Source organism: Bombus pascuorum, chromosome 15 (genome assembly GCF_905332965.1).
Source record: "Bombus pascuorum chromosome 15, iyBomPasc1.1, whole genome shotgun sequence".
Lineage (NCBI taxonomy): Eukaryota > Metazoa > Arthropoda > Insecta > Hymenoptera > Apidae > Bombus > Bombus pascuorum.
In genome coordinates, this window is record NC_083502.1 from 4,104,306 (window position 1) to 4,116,369 (window position 12,064).

At 39.0% G+C, this 12,064-nt stretch overlaps 1 protein-coding gene across 19 annotated transcripts in view; it reads right to left on the bottom strand.

Annotated features, from left to right (window-relative positions):
- The window catches only part of LOC132914843 (plasma membrane calcium-transporting ATPase 3), an 89,491-nt gene extending 77,581 nt beyond the window's left edge, over window positions 1–11,910 (bottom strand). For 9 of the 19 annotated variants that reach the window (XR_009659702.1, XR_009659700.1, XR_009659701.1 and 6 more), the window contains exon 1: window positions 3,054–4,201. The gene's annotated coding sequence lies outside the window, so the exon portion shown is untranslated. Of the gene's footprint in view, window positions 1–3,053; window positions 4,209–5,042; window positions 5,320–5,720; window positions 5,905–11,706 lie in introns of those variants that run through there. The other 10 variants (XM_060974295.1, XM_060974294.1, XM_060974287.1 and 7 more) reach the window with 9 other exon arrangements.
- Window positions 11,911–12,064: the final 154 nt, after the last annotated feature.

The following is a 12,064-nucleotide window of genomic DNA, read 5'->3' on the forward strand; positions in this document are numbered from 1 at the left end:
GATAGGTCGATATACTCATGGCTACAACTTAACCTTTCATCGGAAAGACATACGAAACTGTAGCAGACTATCAACTTGCCCGTAAAACAACTTCTTCCCTATTTATTCTATAAATATCCACCCACGCATAGGATCGCCTTTAACCATCCCGAAAATCTCGAAAAGCGCGGATGATAACCTACATACTCAACCTGCTCGGCATCTGTGTGATCCATACTAAACTTTCTATTCAAGCAGCTAATATTTTCAACACATATAAAACAAATGTACCATTGGTGGTACACGTGGTTTCAGTTAAAAATAACATCAAATTTAACGTATCAAATAGATCCTTAAATAATGATTAATGGAAAGCAGCATTGCTATATCTCTATTTCTGTACCGGAGATTTCGAGTTTAACAAAAATCACTAGACTTTGATTTTAGTAAAAATATCTGTAAGTTGGCACGACGAGCTAATAAGAAATTTTTGGATGATGATTAACCGACAGTGGTCGGCATTGTCCTCTTAATACCATTACAGAAAATTCAGGTTCCAACAAAAATCACTAGATCTTGATTTCAGTAAAAGTATTTCTGACGAATACAAAAAACAAGTAAATACGAAATATTTTATTTACGTTTATCTTAAAAATATATCAAACAGCGACATCTACCTAAAATATTTATTCTCAGAGATTTGCCGGCTGGTCTCTTAAGACACCTTTTCCCCTCACGGGAGTTTCCCTGGAACCTAAACGTCATTTGCACGAAATTGCTTTGAAAGAAACTCAACCTTTGTTTTCCTTCAAACAACTTCGCTTTTATTACGACCTCCAAATTCTAATTCACAATTCCCTAGATCTTCCATCGTAATAAAGTGGTAATCCTGGCGATACGTAAATCCGTAGTAAACACCGTAAAAAGGTGTTAGAACGGTGTGCGATAAGACCAACCCTGAGCCAACCACCGAACACGACCGTTTTCCCCACGTGCGTAATTAGTTTTGACGGGCTATCGATCGCGGCCGGTTTCGTCAGCGTCGCGAGTAAGTGTCAAAGGTTGAGTACACTTCCTTGCAAGTGAGTCTAGGTCAGCCGTATTGGGTCGATACTATGAAAGCAGGACAAAACGAGGACAGAAAGCTGGCGTGTGCTAGAGAGGGAAATAGAGAGAGAGAGAGAGAGAGAGAGAGAGAGAGAGAGAGAGAGAGAGAGAAAACGAGCCTTCGATGTATTTCAGGACAAAGCGAATCGGGGAGAGCAAAGGCGTGCGCCCGTGGCAACGTGGTGGGGATAGCCAAGGGCTGATGCGAGTAGTGGGGGGTTGAGGAATTTTATGCACGATTATTTCAACGAGAATGGCTGAGTTAAAGGGACGGAGACTACTCGGGTCTGACTAATCGCGACCCTTTCTACTGTACACAAGATCAGACCGGTCCCGGACTCTGCAAAACTGTTATCAATCCTCTGATTCATCGGGTCTACTATTAAACCCGTGCATATTATATACAACGACTCATTCGAAAACGTACCAGGCGTACCATTAGTGTGTACCAGGGTCTCAATAATTCGTGCTTACATTCGAGCCGAGGTTTGTGTAACTCGAGATCGTGTTCTGAGAAAATAAATATTTCCAGCGTAGCACGGTGGAAACGTCGTAACAACGAAAAACGACAAACTACCGGATCGCGCGCCTACATACACGTACACCGTGTGCACATGGACAGGATTACCTCACCAGCTCACCCAGTGTGTAATTCGAGCCTGCTTCGATTCCGTTTAGCTCGAATCAACGAGAACAGCGTGTAACAATGTTTCCTCTCCTTACGTAACCTAACAGAATTTGACTAAATATCGCTGTACATAATCTCGGAATGCAAATAACCCTCGAATCTAGGGATCCATAATTCGAGCGTATCAACGTTTATTCCTTAACGGGATAACGCATTTAGCGTAGCATGTCGGTACATCGAAAGAATTTCAGGTGTCGTATACACATAGAATAATCGCATAGAAGCATCCGCGAGAAGCATCGTCATAGCGTACGTTTAGACGGACAAACTTGAAGGCGTCACACGTTATTCCATAAGAGCATACGAGCCATTATCGCGTCATTCACGTATACCTTGCTCTATGAAAGGGTGAAAGCCGAAGAAGAATAAGAAGAGAAGCGGAGGCAACAATGCTGCTGGAGAGGAATGCAGCGCGAGCAGAAGCTGCGCGTGATAATGCGCCTGCCCGATCCCGGGACAGACGAGGTGTAGAAAAGAGAGACCGTTTAGAAGGACGGCGAGTCTGGGCGTCTCTGTCGATCGCACGCGGGCTCTGGCAGGCTGGCTGACACTCCCGAAATAATGTTCAACCGCGACCGGTGCAAAAATGGGAGGGGCGAGAGGAGCGGCGTAGGGGCGGTCGCGCCGGAGTGGGAGAAGGTTGTAGCGTGAGAGAGCCGCGCGCCGGGGGTAGGTAGGTCGAGGAAAAAGGAGAAGAGGAACCAAGAGGAAGGAACGAAGGACGGATCGAGCGAACGGACGGATCGAGCGAACGGACGGACGAACGGTTACATAATTTTCGTAATGTCACTATTGTGCGGCGATCCGTGCACATGCGATCCGGTCCAGACGACGGATGTGTCTTGCGGCACAGGGGAGGAAGTTCAGCTGCAAATTTGAGGTTAGGAAAAAAAGTTAAGGGATATACTATATATATATATATATAGAACTGATGTATTAGAAACGGGTATTTGAGAACGAGCTAAAGTAAAAGAAAAATAAAGGTTAAGAAGATAGGCGTGTATATAAGAATCAGTGTATATGTAAAATATAAAGACAGACAGAAGGGAGAAAGATTTATAGAAATATATGATCGGATGGTTCGTACACGTGTGTCTATGTGCAGCAGAAGACACACGAGCACGAAGTACGGGTGGATTCGGAGGGGTGGTGAGATGGCACCAGCCTGCGGAGGAGATGGTATTGGGTGGGCACACATAGACGAAAGGGAGGCGGGGCAGGGGAGCGACTGTTTGCGGAATGGCGAATCAATCGGTTGAGGGTTCGGGGCAATACTCACCGCGCGCTGATGGTCTGCAAGATGTCTCGGTGTCTCGTCGAGGTGGCAAGAGAGAGAAATTTGATGTCACATACGCCGCTTCATCAGGCCACTGCGCGCCGTTTATACCACTCTGCCTTTAGCGCTTGGCGCTTGCTACTAAAAATATACTCACTTGCCGTGTATTCCCCCGCTTCACGTCTTGTACCGTGACCGACACATTTATTCGCGCGTTTCGAAGCACTCGTATACTTGCAACCACGAACAAACGGATCGCTCGATTACCCTGGATCGTGTCACGGACGCCCGCTCGTTGCCGTGTGTTGCTGGCTGCCGCCGCTTGTCGCCGCTGCTGCACGCCGAGGACGACGAAAGACTGCCAAGAGGAACCAAGAAAAAAAAAGAAAGACGGTCCTCGAGTCTCCCTCTCTCACATGTATTACACACGCAGCTCTTTCTTTCTTGACGGGCAGAAATTGGACGAAAGAAAAGTTCGAAAAAGAAAGAAAAGAAAAACGGAGAAAGAGAGAACAGAAGAATGTAAACGAAGAGACTTCGAGGGGGAGACAGACAGAGAAGCGAGAAGAAACAGCAGCCTCTCGTAGGTTTCGCGCGGCGCGACCCACCAGACACGAGACCCCGCGCGACGCACGAAAATACACGCGCAGCCCCCGGAGAGCTTTCCTCCTCTGATTCGAAGCACGAGAAAACGCGTACCGAGTAATTCAACCGACACGCCGGTCAAAATCTCTGACACACTCTAACACATAGAGAAGAACCAGGCAACGGGCGTAAAAGGGGGGGATAGGTTTCAGGGGAGTATACAGTAATTGTAAGTGTATATATACGTGTACATGTACGTATGTATATGTATGTCGTAATGGGGAAGAAAAAGGGGGAATATATCAAGGGGAATACGGAGAGTTTCGACGGACAGGAAAAGAGAGAACGAAAAGAAAGGACGGTTCCGAACTGTTTGAGAACGGGCGAGAACGAAGGAACGCGTAAGAATGTAGCACAGAGAGCCGACGTCTACGAGGAGAAACGCACGGGAAGAAACCGAGGAGAGGACGAAATCGCTACTTCTTACTCTTTCTCCGCGAGGCGCCGCGTCGCGACGCGCCGCGCATGCACTACTATGCCGACGACCGTTGGAAAATCACTTCTCCCTCCGCCACCCCCTTCCCTGGACACCCCTCCTCTTTTCTCCTCGTTGTGCGTCTCCGCTGTGACACGGAGAACACCTATAACCTTAGGCACACTCGGTTTATCGCGTCTCTACGGTACAGGTGATTTTTGTATCTTTATAAAAACGGCTGCTTTCGGGTCTTTTTCTTCCTCCCCCCTCCACCCCTCGATATCGCAATGCTTTTGCACTCGTAGTATAGTAAAGTCTGGATAAGTGCTCGAAACTCGAGACTCACGCTAACCATTTAGGATACGGTTATAATGGATGCGTATTTGGACGAATCAACATTCTGACGAACTCAATACATCATAGTAATCAAATATATATATCAATTTTTACGAGCGTATGCATCGCGGTCTTCGGGTGACTTCTCCTATTCGTCAGAACCACCAGTTTATTCAAACAAGTATCCACTGTAACTACTAGCTTTATCCAGCACAGCTATAGACATTAGTCGGGGCCGAACGTTGAAAGAGCTTCGAGAGCGGTGGCGACATAAACTATAAGAAGCGTAGACGGTGGACACAATGTTTAAAAAATAGGTCCCATTGAAAGAGACTGCATATGTCTGTTTCTTTTAACGAGGACCACGCTCCTCGTAGCACCCGCGTTCTATATTTCTTATGTCTATGGCTGGGCATGACAACCGGGCACTTATCCAGACTTTACCGTATACTATTATTGTCGATACGCGTGTCTTTTCATCCTGCTTCGTTAATCACGAGACAAGAAGAGGAGAGAGAGAAATTGAAAGTAAAAGAAAGAAAATGAAAATATATAAATGTTTCTTGTTCGAAGCTATCACTTGAAATATTCGATACCGGTACAAATTACAGATATCCACCGAAATACAGGTCGATGTCTTTCCCTTTGTGCCGTTTCTCATACAGACTGGTCGGGTCAGACGTATCGCGTGTTATCAGCGGACAGCGAGCCACACAACGTCCGCGCATGGACGAGCCTCGTTTGCGTGCGCGCGCACGCGAGCGTGTCTTCCGTTTCGCGAGTATGTCGCTGGCCTCGTGTGTCCGTTCGTTCCCGCAAGGCTTGTATTATCGAGATACAATTCCTCTTTCTCTCTCGTCCTCTCCCTGTATGCTATATACAGTCGGAGACAAAAATAAGCGGACAGATAGTGGAAATAGATAGACATCGATAAAGTTTAATCCAACTAATACCAGCGCTACGTTATATTCTCGAGTTTTATTCGTTATGTATCCTAAAGTAATTAATCGAAATTATGATTTACATTTTAGCGTAAACAAGCTGCGTTTAAGAAAACTTCATCGATACCTATTTTCACTACCTAACCACTTATCTTTGTCACCAACTGTACATACGTATTACGTATTCGATTATTCTGTGCTAAATGTGTGTCAAAATTTCTCTCTACTTCTGTGTACGTATGTCTGGCTTGCTTTCGGTGTCCATAGGCGCGTGTAATGTTTCTTTCTTTTACTTTTAATAATAGTATATTTATTTTACGGTTGTGTACGTACGTGTGTTCTAACTGGGTATTACACGTCGATGTGTTGTGAGAAACAGAGCAAGAGAGAAAGAGAAAATAGAAAGAGAAGAGAAGAAAAGACACGGATAGAGTGCGCGCGAGAGGCAGGGAGAGGCTGAAGGTCCTTCGTGCGCACGAATTCGGTGCAAGCCACTGCGCCCGACCTGCACGGCACTGCGGTCTCCGTTCGACTGTCATACCTACGCTGTCCGAAATGTCCCGAGTTTACGCGCATGCACACTCTGGCGCCCCGATCGCCCAACCCTCTAACATACTACCCCCGTTTTCTATCTCCTTCTTTTTGCTTCTTTGTCTTTGTACTATTTCCATTTTTCTACCTCCCTCTCGCCCCCTTCCTTTCATCGTTATCATTCTCATTAGAAAATTTTATTATCTAAGTAAAATGTTTCTTTTTCCGTTAAAATTGTTTAATAAGACTTTAGAATAACGATCGTAGATTCGTATAAAAGTAGCATGTATTTGCTTGACTTTTGTGGTATGGTCGTACAGGCGCGGATTAAGGGCGGCTATAGCCCTGCATCTTCCTACTCGAGGCAAATATTATACAACTTATTTTACGACTCGTCTATAATAAAAAACATCTAAAAATGCAATTATTTCTTAACAACGCATACGAAAAATTGTTAAATATAACATCACAAAATTATAGTTCATATACTATAATGAATAATTCACTCGCTAATCTTAAAAAAAAAATTTGGAAATAAAGATAAGTTGACTATCTTTTAAAAATTCATAATAAAAAATTTTCTAAACACAACTTGTCACAAAATAAGTTCCGTTTCATATTTACGTAAATTTATTTCACTTTGATCGCGTCCCCTATTTTTCTACGAAGGAGACCTCCGCTGGGTCAATAGTCTCAGGCCTTAAAAACTTGAATCCGGCACTGCGTGTGTGTACTATGTATGTGTACTATGACCATACTTCGCTTCCACCCCTTCTTCCACCCTTTTGTTGGAACAGCCGAGCGCGCATACTCGAAGAAACATTAAAAAACTTAAAAATCTTCCGGTATAAGGAGGATCGTACGATTCACCTCGCAGATATTTCTTAATAACTCTTGATGATTCTAGGGCGATCAGATTCGCGGAATTTTCACACCAACCGAGAAAATACCGCGGAGATCGCACAATTAAGTTCTCCGAGTCCCTGACCCGTATATGTATGAACTCCTTATTCTACTTTTATCCAACCACTTTTCGAATATCTCTAACCTCATTCCTCTTTTTCCAACAATCACTTTTATGATACAATCGTGAACCTTGAGAGGTTATTCGATCCCATTTTCAAATGTAACGTCCAACGATTGAAAAACTTTTGTAGTTTTGGGAGAAATAGTTTTACGATGCATTGAAAGGTTACATGATCGCATTTCTAAATATAATGCGGAATGATAAATTTGAAAGGCGTTTTTTTGTTTTTTCGGAAATAGATACCTTTACGATACACCGAAAGGTTATTTGGTTCGATTTTCAAATATCGGTGGAACAACAAATTCGAAAGACTCTTCTGGCGATGTGGTAGAGGGATACAGTTGTTTTTGTAACGATGACCCTACGATAATTAGGAGCACCGATGCGTCATCCTAGATTCTTGAACTAGAGTTTCCTATTTCTCCAAAGGAATCAGCCGGTTCACCGCATTAAGAGCGGTGATCTTTGATTGCCTCTGCAGAACTCGTGCCGCGCATGTCCAACGAAGCTTCCAAAACCTCAAAATATTTTCTGCCAAGAAAAATTCATCAAACCCCCTTCCTCGACGATATTTTCCGTTGTTACGGCGGAACGCGACTAACCATTTGATTATGCACTCTAGCTTGATAAATTATGGACATCCGTATCGTCCATCAAATTGATTTCGTAATAATTGAGCATGTATTTGAAAATCCAATACTTTACCGATATACACGAAAAATAATCTAAACGGAAATTATAAATTAAGAAGAACCTGGTGTTTCTCTTATTCGAATAATAAAATGAAATAGTAAAATATTTTTAAAATTGAAAGTAAAGAAACGAAGCTGAAAAAATGTTTACATGAAATAATACTACAATTCCTGAATGTATATGAAAAATAACCAAAATGATCGATATAATCCTCTTTTATTAATATCCGTTACGTAAATTAAAAATGAAGTTATTATCTTCCGTTTGAATAATAATATAAAATAATAAAATATTTTTAAGATTAAATGTAAGAAACAGACGTTAACAGGGTGTTCGTATGAAAAATTCTATAATTTCTGAATACAGATGAAAAATAACCTAAATGAAGAATACGAGTTCCTTCTACTAATATCCGTTACGTAAATGGAAAACGATGTTCCGCTTTTCTAGAATATTTCAGAGGTTAAACACGAAGAACGAGCCTAAAAAATGTTTATAACTAAGCATTCTATAAAAATGGCGATACGCTATCGCATAATTCCAGTTCAAACAGGTTTCTATCGAAATGATGTACTTTGACGTCACCCGTGTCGTTTAAACGTATACATCAAAATTGTGCTACCACTAATTTCGACGCGCGTACGGCTATGGTGGGATTAATTTTATTGCGGGGAATTAATACAATTAATTTTACTTTATCACCGACGATGAGTAACGAGACTGACGTCAAACGACTGAGACCCACAATTGGGGATACGTTCGTTTTCACTAAACAGGAAAAGCGTCAGTTTTTTATACCAGACGCGATCAATTAGTTTCTATATATTTTTCTCTCCCTCTTTGTCTATATAATAAATGATAATCAAAAAGTCACGAGCTCTCCATCTGCCATGACATAACCTACTTAATACCACGTCTCACCAAAGGTAAAAGTGCGCGGAGATTCTGTCACAACAATTTATATAAGTACGTACGTATTGCCACCTAGTGAAAAGAATCTGAACTGTGATGTACCTATATCAGTCGATAATTAACCCGAGGAAGAGTAATCAAACAGTAATGAATTTGTATCCCTTCGGGCACTTAAAATTATAATACGGCACCACCACGTAAGTCCTAAAGTATCACAAAAGTATTCTGATTTCAAATAATCATAACTTCAACTAAATGCATGAAATGTAAAAATTCAAACGCTATTTTAATGTTTAAACACTTAAAGGAAAATCGATATTTATATAGTATGTAAAAACACATGTTTTGCTCAAGTTGTTAATTAATAACGACGAAACACAGCAAATTAAGGTAAGGCATTACAATGCAAATATTCCATGAAATGGGTTTCTAATTGTACAATAACTTACTTCTAAAACGAGATGGAACGTATTGATTGTGCGGGCCACGGTGAACTTGATCTACAATTTTCACAACTTTCTCATCGAATTTGCCATAAATGACGATTTTTATATCTTAGGACTTCTAGAATGATGTTTCATTAGAATTTTAAGTACCTGAAGGGGTACGTCACTTTTTCATCATTCTTCTTTGTTTCATTTACTAAATATTATAAAAACTATTCTGCTAGTCAGTTCACATTATCAATTATAAGCAGATTGTGAATTTTTATGCAAATTCATATTTCTATGAATATAATTAAGGAATCAATTTATAATTATTTAATAGAAAAAAACAATTTTCTTTAATTGTTCTTTCTATTAAATATCGTAGCAAGTATTATAGTGCGGATAAAAATTAGCATTATGTATAATTATGTACTTTCAAATTTCCCACAAATGCACAAAAGTTCTCGGTCTATTTATCAGACGCCTCATATACGATAAGATTTTTGATCGGAGAAAGATATACGCGGAAATCACTTTACCGAAGCCCCATAACCCTCGGATCAAAGACGACATGCGTGATGAACAGGTGCTTAAAAATAATTGAATATATAGAGAATAAAATGCAAAAAACGAATACATAAATAGCCTGATCTACTAAGGGAGGAGAAACCCTACAAACGATCTGGTTTCTCGATCATCAACAGTACGACGAACAACTATATGTATTAATGTATTGCGTCAACTTTCCTCGGTTTGATAATTATAAAAATTTAAATTGAAATTTATTTTAGGACATACCGAAATTGTAACTTTCTTTACAACATATTATGGTAGTTTTTGACTATTCAAAAATACTAGTTTTATCACACAGAGACTATTATTTGAAAAGTTATACGTATATAAAGGTTATGTATATACATACATATATCGCATATAAACTTTGCTATATAAAATGAGGTGGATAAAGTCACCATCACGATACCGACTATTGTTACGCATCCAGTACTTTCTTGTTGGCCAATTTATATCATTAACAATATTAATTAAACTTAACCCATCATGTGTTATTAAATATTGGAAATTCAATGTGCCTCAAAGTGAAATTCAGTCAAAATTTCAATTTCTTCTATTATTAAGGAAAAGGTTATTAAGTAAATAACTAAAGTTAGTTAGAGAATTTAAGTAGATTAAGTTACAGAATTTAAGTAGAAGAAGTAGAAATTAGAAGAAATATGCCTATAGAGATCAAAGAAAAGTACTTCATACATATTTATAGACTAATTTGGAAAACAAAATTACATAATTCAAACTTCTCGACAGTTCATTTACTCGCGATTCCTTCTTTACCATCAGACTGATTTTAAAATATTGACTTTCATGACCATGTGAGTCTATAAACATACAGCAACTGATTAATTTGTATAATTACATTGAGAATCTATACATGTATTCCTGAATGCAGGACTTGATTGTGCCTTCCGGTTATATTAACATATTATATAAATAGTATTCATAATTATGCATTTATGACTTCACGAATCAGAACTACATTTGATTTTATAAGGATAATTGTAATGAACATAAAGTATGTTATTCTTGATAAAAAGAATTCAATACAGCAAGCAAACTAACCTTTCGTAAATTTGTTTCAAAATTAAAAAAGACTAAAGGATATTTATATAAAAATTAATATTTGTAAAAATTTATATTAAAAAGATAATCTTGTAATGATATATGACTTTCATACGTATACATCGCGTAAAAACATTTCGGAAGAATTCACTAACAATTTCAAATATCTAGTCTCTAGTTTATATATACACTACCGTGTACAAGTATTTGAACACTTCCAAATTATTGCAAATATATTAAATATACTTCAAATGAAGCTCTGTAATTAAGGTTTCATTTCCGATCTCGTTCCAAGCAATCATATATATAACCTATATAAGCCAGTTAGTAGGTATTGATAAAAACAATAATTGACATTAATTAGTGTAAATAAAAGAGCAATAATTGATGGTGAATGAAAATTGCTTCTATGAAAACATCCAAGTTAAGTGACTTTAAGTGTATCTGTTCAAGTTGAGATCTTAGAATTGGAATATGTTTTCCCAACCATGTTCTAAAAGTTTCTATATATTTTATAGTGTCAACTATTTATTAGGGATAAATATAAAAGTTGATCGATGCAGGAATATACCTTGTCTTAGTTTCAATTTAGTAAAACATTTGATCCTAGCTATGGTTGTTTTGGCTATGGCAAGAAGAATTAACAATAGAGAAACATTTTTCTACTAACAAGTGAAAACATAATAAAAATATCAATGTTTTGATTGGATTACATCAAGTGTATAAGTACTTATGCACGGTAGTGTACATAAAAGATTTTGCTGAAGTTATAAATGATTCTGATTAATTTGTTGAAGTTTGATTCTTAAGAAATTTAAGTTTAAAATTCGCGATATTCCTTTAACCGCCAAAAAGGCCGCGCGGGATAACATGTCAGAGCATGCACCATTTTGAACGAATACAAGTAAGGTTAAGATTCAAGATGTCAGTAAAAACAATCACAACTTAGAATTAATCTAAAATCTATGCAAGTAGTTCAGAAAAATTCAATATTGCAAGAGGTTATGTCTGTTAATAACAATTAAATTTATTATTTGTGAAAACGCGATTATTCAAATTATATGGAAACAACATAGTCAGTGATAGCGTCACTCACCGATGACGTTCCAGGGCTCTTTCCATGGCCACAACATGCACTCTGCCGATGTTTCCGTAACGTCTTCCAGTATTTCCACACGACAGGAACAAATGTCGTCACTTTACACCAGTTTATTTATCGAAAACTGCAGAATTTTTCGACAAGAAAACGCAGAAGCAAATAACAACAGTCACTTCTGGACTACCGCGCGTAAACTGAAGCTAAAGCCTATTAGGCTGCGCAGTGATTGAAAAGTCTGCTATTGCGCAATTAGTAACAGGGTCGTATGCACTAAGATACCAAATTCTTTTTTTATTTTAATTATTATGATAATTTTATATATGCTACATAGTATTAATTTATTGATAAAATTGCT